General features: G+C 43.3%; 1 non-coding gene across 1 annotated transcript; it reads right to left on the bottom strand.

Moving 5' to 3' along the window:
* Positions 1–7,661: 7,661 nt before the first annotated feature.
* On the bottom strand, positions 7,662–7,733 carry TRNAE-UUC (transfer RNA glutamic acid (anticodon UUC)). The gene has a single exon. It is a non-coding gene; the product is annotated as a tRNA-Glu (tRNA).
* Between the last annotated feature and the right edge of the window lie 10,443 nt (positions 7,734–18,176).

Here is an 18,176-nt window from a genome sequence, read left to right as displayed (position 1 = left end):
CCCATCCAAGCCCTACCTGAATTCCAGACTCACAGATATTAATAAAGCGACGGTTGTTTCAGGCCACTAAGTTTCAGGGTCATTTGTGATGAAGCGATAGATAACCAAAACAGATGTACTATAAAGTTCCTGTGTGGGACTCCTCCGAAGGTAAGCATTAGCTTCTACTCAGTTGACCCACCCGCTGCCATCTTTCTCAGCAGGAGCAAGTCCACAGTGCCAGGATGTGGTTGACTAAGCTACTGAGTCATGCTCTTGGACAAATGAGATCAGTTATACTTGCTTAAAATTTGATTAGAAAGAGTTTTGGGGGAGATGATTTCATGGCTCCATGACTAATTCCCAATCACTCAATAACAGGTCCAAAGCATGAGCAAATATGGTAGGCTTTATACATTTTCTCCCAGCCTCTAGCATGGGGATAGGGGAAGAACAAAAAGCAGCTCTGCCATTGTGTGGTTGGTGATGCCTTCCACTGATCCATATGCCGCTCCCTGACCCATTTCATCTTTAAGAGTCTTTTATAGTCCCTAGTTCCCATTAGCATTACACGTATCCATCATCACAACGAATTTGAAGATGGCACTAAAGACTTTCTGTTAATCAGGAGGACAAATCCCAGAGTATCGTGCCAACGCTGAGCAGGAGAACCTCAGCACAACGGAGGCTTCCTAGAAACTTAGACGATCCCCCACCAAAGTCTCTCAGCCTCCCTCTTCATTAAAGGCTTTGTTTTTTCTCTCTCCAACTCTAGTTTCATTTTGCGAAAAGGTTCACCGCCTTATGTGCCATGAGCAGACAAGCTTATCGAATGAACGGTAAATCTAATCAGTTTGGCATAGGGGTTTCATGGGAGCCATGTAAACAATAGCTGGACTTGTGTTAAGCTTCAGTGACTCCAACTGATTCCCAGTGTGGTTCATTTGTGCAGAACAGTTGGAGATACAAAGCCAAGCCCATTAATTTCAGGAGAGTGGTTCTAACAGAGGAACAAGCTGTCAGTCCTCGGGAGGGTTTCAATCCAAGCTCTAACGACAGGTTTTATTTATGGCATAAGATATGTCTTTGAGTTACTCAGTTTCTTTCCATTTCCTCAATATTCTGTATTTCTAAGAAGATCCTGGCAATTCTTGTTGAAATTGGAATCCTGTGGAAAAATGGGCGAAGAATGTCTCCAAGTTCTTCTGACCCCTCATAACAGTGGTCAAAGTGGGGTCCTGAATCCCCACCCAAGAGTTTTCTTAACATGGCGGCGCCCCAGGTTACCTCTGAAAAGTGGACTTAATTCGTTTCAGCAACCAATTCAGTTCTATATCTCATCTGTATACTTTCACAGCAACACATTTATTTTTTTAATGTGCATGACACTCTCAAGATTGTGAAGTTTATGTAGTTACAGCACTGAAGTCACACCAGTTTTCAATCTGCTAAATCGCATGTGCTTAAGTTTCCAGATGGAAAAATGAATATTCACCACAGCTCCATCAGGAATGCCAATTTCCCATCACTCCCTAGCATTGGGCAATGCAGTTTAAGTACTGTGTTAATTTAAGGCATTTTCTGGTCCTCCAAGACTCGTATTTACATACTAGCTGAAACTGCGAGTGGAACTGAATGGGGGATGATGATATTTGCTTATCTCAATTTTTCTGTGAGAAGGAGAAAAGCACTTATGCTTGAAATAAGCAGATGTGAAAACACTTCTCACTAATCAAAATGTTTACCACTAGTTTAGGAGAGGCTGCCTGTTTAGAGGCAGTGAACCTGATACATATACTTAGCAAGACGAGTGTATTTGGTGTGACAGAAGCTTGAAGCAGAACTTTTTCAGCTTAGCTCAAGATTAACATGAGCAATACCACATTTCTTTGCTTATTAGGCTTTTCACAGTTCATGAACTTGGATTTGAGAGTGACTCGTGTCTATTTCAGCGTAGACTCTCTCACACCAACATATTCTCAGCTTCAAGTCACTATAACCAAAAGCAATACAGGGAGAAAAATGCAAAGAACAATGTCACTACAAGATTCAAAGAATTAGCTTTGTAAAATATTTTATACTAAATTAATGAGACTTTAATTGGTATAAATTAAATATCTACTATTCTGGAAGACGACAAAAATCATGCAATTGCTCTCAATTTGATCCCAGGCATTTGATAGTATTCATAACAGAAAATTCATGAAATAATATGACAGAAATTCACCAGCATGATTCTGTAAAAAGCTCTGCATAACAAACCACTCTGATTTCTTTCTATAATAAAATTATGGCCACATAAACTGGTAGAAAGTGACAAGAAGTCCAACCGCATTTTCTTGATTAAGACCATTGTTTTTTAAACATCTTTATTGGGGTATAATTGCTTTACATTGGTGTGTTAGTTTCTGCTTTATAACAAAGTGAATCAGCTATACATATACATATGATCCCATATGTCTTCCCTCTTGCGTCTCCCTCCCTCCCACTCTCCCCCGCATTTTCTTGATTAAGACCATTGTGGTTGTAAAATGCATAGGCTCCCACCTGAAACTAGCTTAAGCTATACAATTAAAATTCAACAAAATTTATGGAACTAATTATAACTAACATTTATGGGTTATTTGCTCTGTAGTAGGTACTGTTCCCAGCACGCATTTTCATTGACTCATTCATTTAATCTTTGCAATAACCCATATCATTAATATTCTTAGTAATCCCATTTTATACATAAGGGAAGTCAGGAAAGCAGGGTCACATAAGTCCCCCAAGTTACATAAATCCGAAGTGGAGCCAGATTTTGATTCCAGGTGGACCGGCTCCAAAGCCTGTATGCACGACCCACACACCCAACCAATTAATTATGTGACTCTTTATCAATCAGGAAAAAGTGTTATCTTCTGGTTTTATTTTGGTCCGAGTTAGAGTTGGGGCTTACGGATTAAACTCAGAAGGTAGTAGTGTTCAATGGAACAGTGTCCACCTGTGATGTTCTGAGGAGAGTCTCATGGGGTTCATTCTTAGACTCTATCTCATTCAATATCAGTATTTATTAGGTAGAAAAACGAGTTAGAATACATGCCCTCAATTTTTACATGATAATGACTTTAGTGAAATTGTTAATACCATGAAAGGCAATAGAAATTCAAACTAACAGCAAATGGGGAATATAGTTCTGTAAAAACTACTCAATTTAGAGTTATTTGTAGTGAGGTGGATGGACCTAGAGTCTGTCATACAGAGTGAAGTAAGTCAGAAAGAGAAAAACAAATACCGTATGCTAACATATATATGGATTCTAAAAAAAAAAAAACGTTCTGAAGAACCTAGGGCAGGACAGGAATAAAGACGCAGACATAGAGAATGGACTTGAGGACACGGGGAGGGGGAAGGGTAAGCTGGGATGAAGAGAGAGAGTGGCATAGACATATATACACTACGAAATGTAAAATAGCTAGCTAGTGGGAAGAAGCCGCATAGCACAGGGAGATCAGCTCAGTGCTTTGTGACCACATAGAGGGGTGGGATAGGGAGGGTGGGAGGGACCTGCAAGAGGGCGGGGATATGGGGATATATGTATACATATAGCTGATTCACTTTGTTATACAGCAGAAACTAACACAACATTGTAAAGCAATTATACTCCAATAAAGATGTTAAAAAAACATCCTAAACAAAACAAAAAAACCCACTCCATTTAGATGTGCCAGACGTGCCAAGATGTTTTTTTTGTTTTGTTTTGTTTTGTTTTTCGGTACGCGGGCCTCTCACTGTTGTGGCCTCTCCCGTTGCGGAGCACAGGCTCCGGACACGCAGGCCCCGCGGCCACGGCCTACGGGCCCAGCCGCTCCGCGGCATGCGGGATCCTCCCGGACCGGGGTACGAACCCGTGTCCCCTGCATCAGAAGGTGGACTCTCAACCACTGCGCCACCAGGGAAGCCTGCCAAGATGTTTTTTAATCACAGTGCCAAATCAACCACTCCCCGCTGCGTGCTCTTAGTTTTTCTGCTGGTTTTTTTTTTTTTGGTTCGCTTTTTAATTTTTTTATTTATATTTTTGGCTGTGTTGGGTCTTCGTTGCTGTGCGCGGGCTTCCTCTAGTTGCGGTGAGCAAGGGCTACTCTTCATTGCAGTGCGTGGGCTTCTCATTGTGGTGGCTTCTCTTGTTGTAGAGCATGGACTCTAGGCACACAGGCTTCAGTAGTTGTGGCATGCGGGCTCAGTAGTTGCAGCACACAGGCTCTAGGGTGCACAGGATTCAGTAGTTGTGGCTCAAGGTCTCTAGGGCGTGGGCTCAGTAGTTGTGGCACACGGGCTTAGTTGCTCCATGGCATGTGGGATCTTCCCAGACCAGGGATTGAACCCGTGTCCTCTGCACTGGCAGGTGGATTCTTAACCACTGCACCACCAGGGAAGTGCCCTCTGCGTGTTCTTTGAATGACCACCTCCCATGCCCAGCACAGATGATTGCACATGGGTGAACACCTGACCCAGGGGTGTCGGATCACCCTTGGGTCACAGTCAGTCCTCAGGCTGGAATGAAAAGATGAGCTGGGCCTATCAGATCCCCACTCTTGGGAATTTGCTTTGGAAAACAGCGAACCAGTTGGCAACAGTAACTTAGGGTGAAAAGTTGTGATGTAGGAAAGGAAAGAAGAGGCCATTGTGGCCATGTCATGGGCAAGCCAAAGCTAAAAGGGAGCAGAAGCTTTAAGTGAGAAGACAGAGCAAGGTAGTCAGTTTAGAGGGGAGAACGAGGCAGAAATAAAGTCACAGAAAGGTTTCAAGTGTAGGAAAGCTCTGTTTTATACTACATGGTGTCTTATTTATCACTCATTAGGAATCTACTTGACACAATCTCTCCGGTGTTCTATGTTCTTCAGTGATTTCTTTTGGTTATAAGAGTAACTATGGCTAGGGTGATGTTCCCCTGATATTTGGGGAGGGGTTTATAACTTGGTCTGATTTGAAAGAACATTCTCTCCAGTCTCACTATGACTAAGGCAAGTCCGCGCCCAAATACCTGAGGGTTGTGCCCATACACGCTGCAACTGAGATAACGTAACCTCAGGTGCTATTTATCTGAAGGGCTCCCAAGCTGCTGAGCTCCTGGCAGCTGTTCAAGAAGAAGGAACACCCATACTTGGGAAGGAATAGTAGCTCCCATGGTAAGCACAAGACCTATAAGTAGAAGCCGTAACACCTTGCAAGCTGACTGCCAGCTCTCACGGTCTCAGATAAGCGATTAGCTTTTACTCAGTCCCTTGTAGCTGAATAGGACACAGGGGGTGAGGCACAGGGAGTGTGTATTTAGCACAAGTGCTCAGTGAGGCTCTGTGCATTGTGGTGCAAGATACCAATGAGTCCTGCCTAGGTAGAAGGAGACAGGTACAGCCTAAATGATTGTCAAAGCCCTCCAAAGGCTGAGCGATTTGTGGTTACCCTTCACCTTTCCTCTCAATTGGGCACAACTCTGACCTCTAAATTTCACCACAACGTTCTCTGTGCCCCTGGAGTGCTGTTCGCTGCCTTGGTTTCCTCATCTGCAGAATACGGTTCTCAGTGCCTGTCTCCAAAGGAGAATCAGTTGGTTCAAGCCCGAGATAGGTGTTGAAAATATCGATCAACGGTCACAAAATCTCATTACGACAATCACAAAAGGTTTCCCAATGCCTTCTGTTTTCCTGGACTATTTTTTTTTAAATCACTTACAACTCGAAATAAGCTCAGGTAATGTTTCTCAAACTGAGATTCACAAGTTCTGAAAGAATTTTTTGATTTGGGGTTTTCCTTAAGACTATGATCTAAGAAAAGTAATATGAGTGTTCTGAACCATTGGGATGACCACCTTGTAACCAAACGCTGTCCAGAATTCAGCATCTGCATTTGTGTCTCCAAGAGACCCTGCGCTAAACCCTCAGTGTCATATATTATACAACACTGTACACACATTGTATACAAGGCAAAGTACTAAATTGATTGGACAGCCAATATAATGGATCAATGGATAGAAACCCAACCGTAATAGCTAAAAATAACAGCAGTGACCACAATGAAGCGTCAAATAATGATCCATCATATTCAAGATGGAAAGAATCAAGCCGACTAGTGAAATGTAAAACAACTAAACACATATGTTATTAAACCCAACATCAGCAATTTTGTTTCCATGACATACCATCTGTTGCTCATTTAAATTTTACTTATTTTATAAATATGGATGTCTAATTGATAAATGTCTTTTGGTGCTATGTCTGTTTAAGGGTCATAAACCTAAGAAGTATATACCTAGTTTTGTGTGTGTCTATATTTAAGTAATGTTACTTAAAAGTAATAGTAATTTGAGTCATCACTTGGGCTACTAAGAACTTTTTCCATAAAAAGCCATCTGTACGTTACTTTGAAAAACACTGAATTAAGGAATTAGCTGGGTTTTGTATATTAAATAGAAAATCTCATTCTAATGTTAGCTATGATAAAGGAGTTTTGTCGGTAACTTTCAAGCGGAGATTTAAATAAAGCTGGTGGATCTTCCTAATGCTATTCAAATGCACGTTAATTCATTTCAATGCACAGTAATTCATACAGTCACTCATTGATTCATCGAACATTGAATAGCTACTATTAACAGGCACTGTGCGGGAATGACAATGAGTAATATGGTAGTATTTTTACCTTCAGGCTTCACGGCATAGTGGATAAACCTAAGAAATGCCCAGTAGAAATCTGTTTGCCTGGAAATCAGTAGACACCTCTTTGGGGAGAAAAACTCTAACGGTACGTGTTCACCTCTGAGTGCGTCTACCCTATTAGTAGAATGACAAAATATGTTATTTAATCCTATCCTATTCGCCTATTCCTATGATAGCACCATACTGTTCTAATCAAAAGAAGTTTGTGATATATTTTTAAACGTGGGCAAGTCCTACATCATTATTCTATTTTTTCAGGGTTTTCCTAGATACTCCTACGTGTTGTTTTTTTTTCAGGTGAACGTTAGAACATTTTTGTCGAGTTCTCCCTAAAATCCCATTGGCATTTTTCATTAGGAATGTGTTAATAATCGGCTTAATTGAGGAGACTGACTTATTAATATTGTGTCTTCAGTGGTAGAAATATAGAAAATGTTTCTCCATGTATTCAAATCCTCCTTTCCATGTCAAAAAGAAACTGTTTTTTTCTAAATATAAGTCTAGCACATTTCTATTCCCATGTATTTTATGTTTTGTGTGTATGTATGTCTTGTGAATGGGATCTCAATTTTTATTACATTTTCCATTAATTGCTTGCATATAGAACAGTACTGATCTGCATAATTATTCTGTAACTGATCCCCCTAAATGCTTATTAGTTCTGATAACTGAGTAATCCCAAGTCTTTTCACCTGAATTCCCCACATGGCAGATGCCATTTTAACTGATGTAATTAACTCAATTTCTTTAAATCTCTTATTTTGCCATGACTTGCATTTGGTTCCTTAATATGGTATTTGTTGTAATATAAACAAGTTTGGATAAACAATTTTATTAATAAAATCGATTCTCTAGGATGACGTATCATGCTTATTTCCCAGTATGTCCATTCCAATTTGACAAACATAGTTTTTCACTTGCTTCCCTTGGTTTAGACAGTCTTGTTTTGTTTTTTTGGGGGGCCGTGCAGGGCAGCTTGTGGGATCTTAGTTCCCCAACCAGGGATTGAACCTGGGCCACAGCAGTGAAAGTGCCAAGTCCTAACCACTGGACCACCAGGGAACTCCTAAAACAGTTTTCTAATTTTTAAATTAGGATCATTTCATCTCCTTTTAAATACGTACATCTCGCAAAATATTTTATTATAAAACAGCAATGTAACAGGTTCTAAAATATTTATGCTACAATTTACTTACTCAGATGCCTTACATTAACTTTTAATTTAGTGATAACATTGAATGATAACACACCGTTTCAGATTTCCAAACAGTGACAGGTCCAAAGCAAAAATCTGGTTGCTAATCGGCTGCCCATGTGCCATGTCAAACTCTGGTTTCGAGCAGCAGAATTTGGCATTTTCATTCTGCTTGCTCACTGCCCTGGCCCAAGGAAATGAGTTGGATGAGTGCCCTTCTTTTTTATTCAGAGATGCCATAGATTAATTGTAAAGACTTCCTTTCATCTACATAACAGAATGGGTTCAGATAGCCTTTTAAGCTATTATCTGCAGTTTGGAACTTTGTGCTGGAAAGTCATAGCATTTATACAAAAGAGGTCTGTTAGAAACAGTGAACAATGAGAGTTTGACATTTTTCTCCTTCTGCCTCCAGAAGAAAACCAAAGCAACTATTTGATTACATTTATGTATTTCATAAAAGAATGTGGGGTTATATTCAAATGCCAGCAAACCTCATGGAAATGACAAAACTCTGCAGCTCGTTTAAGTGGGCATTCTCATTAATACCTCACTCCCATCGAGCTGATGGAAGGAGAGCGGCAGCAAACTATTCCACGTGCTCTATTCATCACTCAAACTGTGTACTTGTTTAAATGTAAGAAAAATAAGAAGCCATGCCCAATCTAGGATGAAACTCAACCTCCTTTTGTAAGGGGGGGGGGCAGCAAGGAAGGGGGAGAACGGTAAATGTGTGCAACACATTTAGGATTTTGGCTGAAATAAGGCAATGTGTGCAAATACTTTAAACAGAAATTAAATCCAAAAAAGTTTCTTTTGCCCTTCCTCGTAAGGACTTCTAGGTTACATCAGTTTTTTTCTGTTTCCTCTCTTGACTTCATTGATTTTGTGTGAGCCTGCATGTGTGCACATTCTTTGAATATAAATTGCTTTAATTAAAAACCACCTGAGCCAGAGCATTCAGTTCTCGGTTTAACAGGGTGAAGATTTAGCAGAAGGGCTTTCACATCCCAGATGTCCTTCCAAAGGAGCTGTGATTTTCCAGGACAATCTTTTCTTTGAACCCAACATGAAAACACATTAGAGCTCTTTTTGGAACAAAGAAATATACATAGGAAATAAAGACATTGTTTTATCAAATCCTCATCTTCTACTCTGACGTAAGCTGGCTAGGAAAGAAAGTGTCTCCTTCCCAAGAGGAAAGTGGATCGAGTCTGTTTTCTCCATACCTAATCCTGCCCCACCTGACTGGTATTATAAAAACGTAGAAGCGAGTTTTACCATTTTCTCTTCCCTGGAGTTTCATCCCTGTCTCCCCTCATTTATCCAGCACAGGCTGTGAGCCCACAGCCACTGAGCCAGTGTGAATCATGGCCTGGGTAACCAGGGTTGGGTCTGAGCTCCTTTATCTGGACTCTTCTGACATTTTTTTTTTTTTTTTTGCGGTAGGCGGGCCTCTCACTGCTGTGGCCTCTCCCGTTGTGGAGCACAGGCTCCGGACACGCAGGCTCAGCGGCCATGGCCCACGGGCCCAGCCGCTCCATGGCACGTGGGATCTTCCCGGACCGGGGCACGAACCCGTGTCCCCTACATTGGCAGGCGGACTCTCAACCACTGTGCCACCAGGGAAGCCCTCTTCTGACATATTATTAATCATATTTATTTAAGCTGATTTGGCCTCATTCTAGGATGAGGAAGATCTTTTGCTGTCCGAGTCTGGGCTGCTCAGAACACAGAGGAGAGCAAAAACCCCATCTTTCCTCCACCACATCACGCCCCAAAGGCCAACTGGCTAAGACCAATTCAGGGTACACTCATCCAGGGTGTTCTGTCTACATTGTGTCCTCTGACACACATGGTGTGTTTGTGGTGGCCCTCAAGCTCGTCACTGCATAAACCAAGAATCCAACTTCTCCGCCTCTTTCAGAGCTCACCCATTGCCCCAAATAATCCCTCTCCACCCACAGACCCAACTGTAGGTTTGCAGCAACGAGGTCCTTGCTGCATCCCATTGCCTCTGAGGTCTTTCCAGTACCTCCTTTCGGGGGTCTCTCTAGCTTCTTCGCTCTCTGGATTCTCTACATGCAATCCAGTTCTTGCTCTCCCTCTACCTGTGTGGACTTGATGCCAACCCTACCTTCAGTTTTGGACACAAACTCTAGCCCATTCACTTCCAGAGGCTTGGGCCCCGTCTGCCGGATGCCTAATAAAGACACGCTTCAGGACGTAATTTAAGACGATGCGATGCACAGAATGCCCAGATTGTGCTCACTGTCTCAGAGTTTGTTCTCATCCTAATATCAAGAGTAACAAAAGTCTAGTCATGCTACTTAACAGTCTGGTATCTGAGGACATCTAAGGAATATCCAGACCAAGTGTTGACAAAAATCACATGGTTCAGTTTTTATGAAACTAGCCAGGCACTTCAGTAGATTAAAAAAAAAGGTATTACTGAGCCTGCGTGTCTGGAGCCTGTGCTCCGCAACAAGAGATGCCGCGATAGTGAGAGGCCCGCGCACCGCGATGAAGAGTGGCCACCGCTTGCCACAACTAGAGAAAGCCCTCGCACAGAAACGAAGCCCAACACAGCAAAAATAAATAAATTAATTAATAAACTCCTACCCCCCCAAAAAAAGATATATAATACACTGCCATTTTGAAACTTTTAGATTAGAGTTTAAAATATTTTTCTACACTTATTTAGCACCTACTCTGTATGCCAGGTGGTGGACTAGGCACCAGATAACAAAAGTGAATGAAGACACAGTTGGTTAGCCCAGGAACTTTACAATGTCATAGGGGAAATGAGACATAAACAAATAGCAGTGGTGCTCTAATAGATGTGAACCCTTAGGACAGCGGGGACCCATGGCAGAGCTTAAGAGATCCTGAGTGGAGGGGTTAGGTCATTCTCCAAAGATTTATCAGAGGCCTAGTTTGTTCCCAACATTAGGAATAGAGTTAAAAGACAGTCCTGGTTTTCAAGTTGCTCACCATCTACTAGGAGAGCAAGATAAATAGATGAATATAGAACAATGTGATACAGGGTATAATAGGGATATATATGGGATACAGTAGAACTCAGAGAAGGAGGTCCAACCATAGTGATTCAAGATATGCAACTGACCAATCAGAACTCCAGCCATGAACGATTGGCTCCATAAATGGCTATACCAGCTGATTAGGAAAGAACCCTGTCCCTAGCCCAGTCTGGATGGCCAGGGGGCTTCCTGAAAATCAGGAAGTGATGCTTGATTAGACACTTGAAGGACAAGTAGAAATTGGCCAGGCAGGGTCATTTGAGACAGAGATGACAGCACAAATGCCTGGTGGAGTGAGAGCACAGTGCATCACCAGGGGAATCAGCATGCCTTCACCAAACACCCCCAGTGAGCACCCCGTGGGGCTTATCAGAATCCGGCCCTGTGAAATGAGACAGCCTGCTTGCTGAAACCATCTAGAAGCCATCAGAAGTGACATTTGAAGATAGTCAGGACTGGAAACCACACACACACACACACACACACACACACACACACACACACACACGCCACTGCTGTTTATAACCAGAAGCCCAAGATAGGTCCTGGATGATGAAGACTAACCCTGAGCTAAGCACTAAAAGGGAGAGACTGGTAAACAAAGGAAGGCAGATGGAGGATGGGGAGTGGGAAACAAGAAAACAGGCTACCTCAGGAAAGGCCTGGAAACATTTCCCAAAGGAAAAAAAAGAGAAGAAAGGTAAAGATCGAACCATAAAACTGCTCCAATGATAATCGATCTCAGGGACTTCCCTGCTGGCGCCGTGATTAAGAATCCACCTGCCAATGCAGGGCACACGGGTTTGAGCCCTGGTCTGGGAAGATCCCACATGCTGCGGAGCAACTAAGCTCGCGCTCCACAACTACTGAGCCTGCGCACCACAACTACTGAGCCCACGTGCCACAACCACTGAAGCCTGCGTGCCTGGAGCCCACGTTCTGCAACAAGAGAAGCCACCGCAATGAGAAACCCTTGCACTGCAACAAAGAATAGCCCCTGCTCACCGCAACTAGAGAAAGCCTGCATGCAGCAATGAAGACCCAACGCAGCCAAAAATAAATGAATAAACAAACAAACAGGGCTTCCCTGGTGGCGCAGTGGTTGAGGGTCCGCCTGCCGATGCAGGGGACATGGGTTCATGCCCCGGTCCGGGAAGATCCCACATGCCACGGAGCGGCTGGGCCCGTGAGCCATGGCCGCTGAGCCTGCGCATCCGGAGCCTGTGCTCCGCAACGGGAGAGGCCACAACAGTGAGAGGCCCACATACCACAAAAAACAAACAAACAAATAAATAAAATAAAATAAATAATCTATTTCACAACTTAACTAAAGATAATAAGACTGAATGCAAAAATGGAAAAATAAATGGAAAATGAGTAAATCCAGTGTAACAAGTATAGCAGGCATCTGTTGCTTCCGCCTGCCCTGACCCAGCCCCATTCTTCTGTCACAGAGCCTCCCAGGCCATGTGGTTCAGGTGGACCTGACTGCCTGGTCCTCCCTTTGTCATGGGTATGGGAATATGACCCAGGCCTGTGAAGGTAGCCCGTTCTCTCAGGCCCCAGGGATGGGTTCACAGGTGAGCAAGTGACCTAGGCTCAGCCAGGCAGTCTCTGCCAGCACTTTCCTGATGGAGTTCAAAGGAAGGAGCTCTTCCTCATTGAGGGTTGGGAGCAGGTTGCATGTGAACCTTGAGATGCTGAAAACCACCTTCACCCGTGAGAGATGGCGTCTAGATTACATCATTTCAGCCTCTCCATCCCTGGGCCTCTGTGTTATTTGAGCTAATTCCCATTTTTGCTTGAGCCAATTTAAGTTGGAGTCTGTTGCTTGCAACCGAAAAGTTCCTGATTAATTCAAGTAAACTTTCAGGCACTAAAATAATGGTTTTAAGTGACAGGCATTCTGGCCAGTTCCTAAGAACTTCCCTAAATGGCTAGATCTTACATTGAACTCTCACAAATGGAAATATTGGAAGTGAAAGCCAGAGAGCATTCACAGAAAGCACTTGGTTCTGATTTATTACAGAATTCCCGGTACCAAAAATGTATGCCAACAGAAAGCACTGCACTAAAGTATCTCCCAAAAATATTTTGTGAGTCAGAAAATCTGCCTAATGGATTCCTTCACTTCAGAAACACTTATTGAGCAGGTCCGGGGCCAGGCACTGTGCTTGATGTTGGGAGGAAACAGAAGGCATCCTCGCATAGGAAGATGCACAGTCTGGGGAGACAGACATGTGAAAGTGAGCAGGGTAAGAGCTGTCATCCAGGAGAAACAAAGTGCTGTGGGAGCCCAAAGGCGGAAGCAAACAGCTTCCTCCCCTCTGAAGTAAAAACAACCCTTCCGTTTCAGTGGAGAATAGATCGCAGACAGGCTCACCTACCACATTCACTTGAAACGTGTCAGTTATGGTGGAGAAGATCCCCTCTAGCTTTGACATGCTTTCACACTCAATTAAAAGAAAGGGAAGCTGTACTTGTTGAGTTCCCACCCTGCGCAGGGCATGGTTAGGTATCTGTGTTAACTCAGAAGACAAGGTGCTCTGTGACATGACAGCAGTGCCAGGGCCTCGATAGGCTCTGAGACCTTCAACGAAACAGTTCAACAGCTAACTACTCTGACAGCCTTGGTGATTAAAATACTGCTGACTCAGTCAAAATGTAAGGGAGATGGGGGGCAAAGAAGTCAGTAATCAAGGCAACTGTAATTTTAATGCAAAAAAATCCTGAGTAAACAAAATATCCGGATTGGGATCAGACCCTGCACTTGCGTGACTCAGACTCACTCACCTCCCTCTAACTCCAGCCTTCCTCCGGAGATGGGGGTTCTGTGCATCTCGTAAGCTTTGTCATCTCCTGTCTGTCTTCCTGTCCCAAACAGTAAAACAGTCCTCCAAATGGACATGACTCATGTGCCCGTATCTGGGGACAACAGGATAACGTGAAGCCAGAAACTGTACCTACAAACTTTGCTTCCTATAGAGAGAGGGAGAAAGGAAGGGAGATGTACCCTCCACCTATGGACGCTTGCAGAGAGGAGGGAAGCTGGCGTGGAGCGTGGAACCCAGTCTTGCTACTGAGATAGGGAGAGGGCTTGGGTAGAGGGTGAGGAGACTGTGTGTCCTATAAAAAGGCCTCACTCACCAGGGTTATGAAAAACAGCATCAGACCCTCTTGAACAGTGATGACCTGATGGAATTAACCAAATCCTCCCAGGAATTTTGAAGACACCTGTAAGTAATGAAATTCCCCAATTTCCCGCATTTTCCCTCTCTCCTCAATCCTTTACTCCAGCCCCATTTTCTAGGAGGCTTTGGGGCCAAGTACGCCAGGTATAGGATTGTCCTCACCAGGCTCCATGCAAAGCAAAGGGAATGAGGCAGAAGTAAAACGGAAAAAACTAATGGGCTACCAACTCAGATGTCGCTGAAGACAGATTGGGACCTGAGATCTAGCCAAATTCTGCTCCTAACCCATCCATTTTCTCATCTACAAATTGAAGATGTATTTCTTGCTTTGCTATATCGAGGCATTCCCAAAGAAAAAAAGACTACAAAACAAAAAGGGCTTCGGATACAAGAAATTATTCTGTATATGTAGCTATAGAATTTTCCAAAAATTATTTTTAATTTGCTTTTAATATAACATAAGGGTGGGGAAGTTCTTGGCATTAGCTGTGATTTGTACTGAATGGGGAAGCATGCCACTTCACTACCCACATTAAAATAACCAAGATAGCTGACATTTATGTGCCACACATCATACCAGGTTTATATATATTAACTCATTTAAAGGTAGAGTTTTTTTTTTTAAATAATGGAGTTCAAAGAAAATTAAAGGGAATTTACATATCTTCTGTTTATTAAGAGACATTTTTTCATTCATTTGACAAAGACTTATGAATGGATAAATGAAGATACAGGATTTTTACTTCTATAATTTAAGGCCTCATAGAATTTCATGTTATCTTAGGAGATTTTGGAGTCATTCATAAGACAGAAAACCGATTTAGCCAATAATTGGATTATACTGACATCAAAAGTTATCTCAGGCTCTGAACTCACAGTCAAATATATTTCCCCTACTGATACCTTAAAACCATGCAGTTTTTTATATTTTGACTTTTGATGGTCTCCTCTCATCCCGGAAATCACCAAAATGCCCTCAAGTAGTTCATGCAAAGCAGCCATTCAAAAAACATTTAGTTAACACCTACTGTGTTCTAAGGACCATGTGTTGTTAGTTGCTGGATCTACAGGAATAAATACGGTCCAGCTCTCACCCATGAAGAGATCATTGTTGAACGAAGACGTACACAAATAATTACAATACATCCCGATATGTGGCAACAGAGAGGAACACGGAAAGTGGGCATGAAGGATCCAAACCGCGTAGTCTCGATCTTTCACATTCTAGGAACAAAAAAGTACAACACCCACTTCATAACATTGAATGATGTTTTCAGATGATCAAGAGAAAATCTACAACCAAGTGAGAAAAAAACTGGGAAGCTGATGTTTAGAAACCTTATCAGGAAGCGTGGATTATCACACTCTTGAGAGATGTCCCTTTTACCCCAGCGTGCAAGTCTTTCCGAGTCAGATGGTGAAATCAATCATTGAGGCATCGGATTTCAGAGCCAGCTGGGAAGAACTGGCTGGACTCCAGCTCTATGGAATGGCCTGGGTGGGGCAACCCTCTGGATAGGCATCCTGCACTGTTTGCTTAAAGCCCTTCTAGCATGTGCTGTAAGCAGCAGCTGACTGGTCTAGGACATCCCCCACCCCCGTGCCTTTCCCAGGTGTTCTGGTAAAAAGCACCCCTGAAAGTCATTGAGACTGAGGAAGGGAGAAGGGAGGAACAGAGCACAGCAGAAATTCTCAAATGAGTTAAAAAAATGAATTCTCTGTCTCACTAAGCCAAAGAGGCTCCATATAATACACTAAGGCTACAAGGGAGCTACAATTCCTCCCCAATTAGCCCTTTATTTTGGCCGCGGCTCCACAAAATAAAGAATTGACACCCAAACAATTCAAGTCACTTGGGAATAGCCCCTTCCTATTCTTGCCAATAATTGTAATTATTTTCCCACATGTTCTTTGAAGACTATTGACCGTCCACGCCTTACCCAATGAATAACTTGTCCAATTGTAAAAATGTTGTTGCTGGAACAACTAGACATCCAGACGCGAGAACTCTGGGGCCCAGACCAACTAGCTGAACTGTCAGGAAGTTGGTGGTAGAGAATAGCCTAGAAGACCCCAATGGAGCTCTGGAGTCCTCACTGAGGGCTTTGGTCAAAAAGTGTCTTGTATATGTTATGTCTCTCACTCAGACAATGATACTGAAGGAGAAAGAATAATAGAATTTACATTTGTGAAAGGTTTTCTATATATTAACAAGCTTCCGTGTACGTTTTTTTTTTTTTTTTTGCAAGGCTGGTGTCTCTTCCTAGCTATTAGCTCACTCCCTTACTGTGCTTCAGATTCTTTGATTCCGGGAGAACAGCCTTAAGGCTCAGCCTGAGAACACTGCACGCGCTCCCCCGTCTCCTCACCTCCACGGTGGAAGGTCCACTTGGAAGCCGCCCAGGCCAAGTCCTCCCCAAGGAAGGGAGAGGATCCCACCCAAAGAGCTCGGTCGCGGAGCTCCCGCCACCTCCAGTGCGCATGTGCTCCCCGCCCCAGCAGAGACCACAGCTGGAATTTAAGCAAGAAGCCTGCAGAATAATTACTATTGCTGACAGCTGTTAAGGGTCCATTAGGGAGTGTCAGTTTCCCACAGGCAGTTGCATTTCTGAGAAAAGGGCCTGACCTTGGGGCAAAAAAAACAACAACCAAAAAACCCCACAAAACTAGCAGCTCTTTCTATTTCAAGAGAACAAGTTGTTGAACCTGAAGTGGCAAGAGAGTTCGCAAACCCCTTGATCCCTCACTTCTGGCACGTTCCATCCACTCTGGGCTAAGATGTGGGTCTGGACTATAACATAAGCACTTCCCCTCCCTACCTCCAAAACACACACTGAGAACATGGTGAACAGCCTTAGGAATTCTTCACAATCAAGGAGGAAGTTGGGGAGACTTGGGTTTGAAAGATGAGGCCAACCACAGCACATGCTTGGATATCCATTTATCACCTCGTGTTTGGGAATGTAAGTAAGTGCATGTACAGTGGTTGGTGTTTGGAAGAAACGAAGGAGGCATCAGATGCCATCCCTGCCCTGGAGGAGCATACAATCTGGAACGAGAGCTAACACTGGGAAGCAATTAAAAACCAAAACAAGGCTAAGTACTGCACATAACTCAGAGATGGTATCCCATGGCACTCACAGAGCTTAGGGAGCAGAGAGGTCACCAAAGGCCAGAGTGTGGCCCTCAACCTCCCTTTCTTCAGGCCCTCTGTAGATGCTGTCCTCCCAGAAGTCTGCCCCAGCATTCTCGCTCAGTAGTTCCTAAGAACCCGTCTGAGGACTCTCTCAGGTGCTGCTGACACGTACCCAACTTGAAAGAGCATTAAGAGAGTGTGTCTCATAGAGAACAGACTTGTGGTTGCCAAGGGGGCGGGAGGGATGGAGTGGGAGTTTGGGGTTAACAGATCCATACCATTATATATAGAATAGATAACAACATATATATAGATAACAACAATATATAGATAACAACAAAGTCCTACTGTATAGCACAGGGAACTATATTCAATATCCTATGATAAACCATACTGGAAAAGAATATATTTAAAAAAGGATGTACATATATGTAAAACTGAATCACTTTGCTGTACGGCAGAAATTAATACAACACTGTACATCAACTATACTTCAATTAAAAATAAAGACAGTGGGTCTCCATCCTGGAAGCACATTAGAATCACTCAGGGACCTTTAGAGATGACCTATGCCCCAATTCTGTCCCAGACCGATTGAATCATAATCCCCAGATGAGGGTCCCCAGCATCAGATTCCAGTGGGTACAAGGTGGAAAACCACCGGTTTAAGCAACAGAGGGTAATTTGCAGGCTCACCAAGGAAACCACAAGAAGGGCCAGGTGGAGCTACCTTAGGGACAGCCGGAGCCAGGACATTGAACACAGGTCTTCTCTGTTCCCCTGCTCACCTTCACACGTCTCTGTTGCATCTTCTCAGACCACTTCCTCTGTGAGGTGGGATTCATTGCCAGTGGCGGCTCTGGCTCACTCTTTAGCAACTAGAAAGGAGAGGGCTTCCTTTCCTTGGGTCTATATTGAACGCTCGACCTTCAGTTTTTAAAA

Source organism: Neophocaena asiaeorientalis, unplaced genomic scaffold (assembly GCF_003031525.2).
Source record: "Neophocaena asiaeorientalis asiaeorientalis breed wild unplaced genomic scaffold, Neophocaena_asiaeorientalis_V1.1 scaffold96, whole genome shotgun sequence".
Classification (NCBI taxonomy): Eukaryota; Metazoa; Chordata; class Mammalia; order Artiodactyla; family Phocoenidae; genus Neophocaena; species Neophocaena asiaeorientalis.
This window is presented reverse-complemented; position numbering and strand designations above follow the sequence as displayed.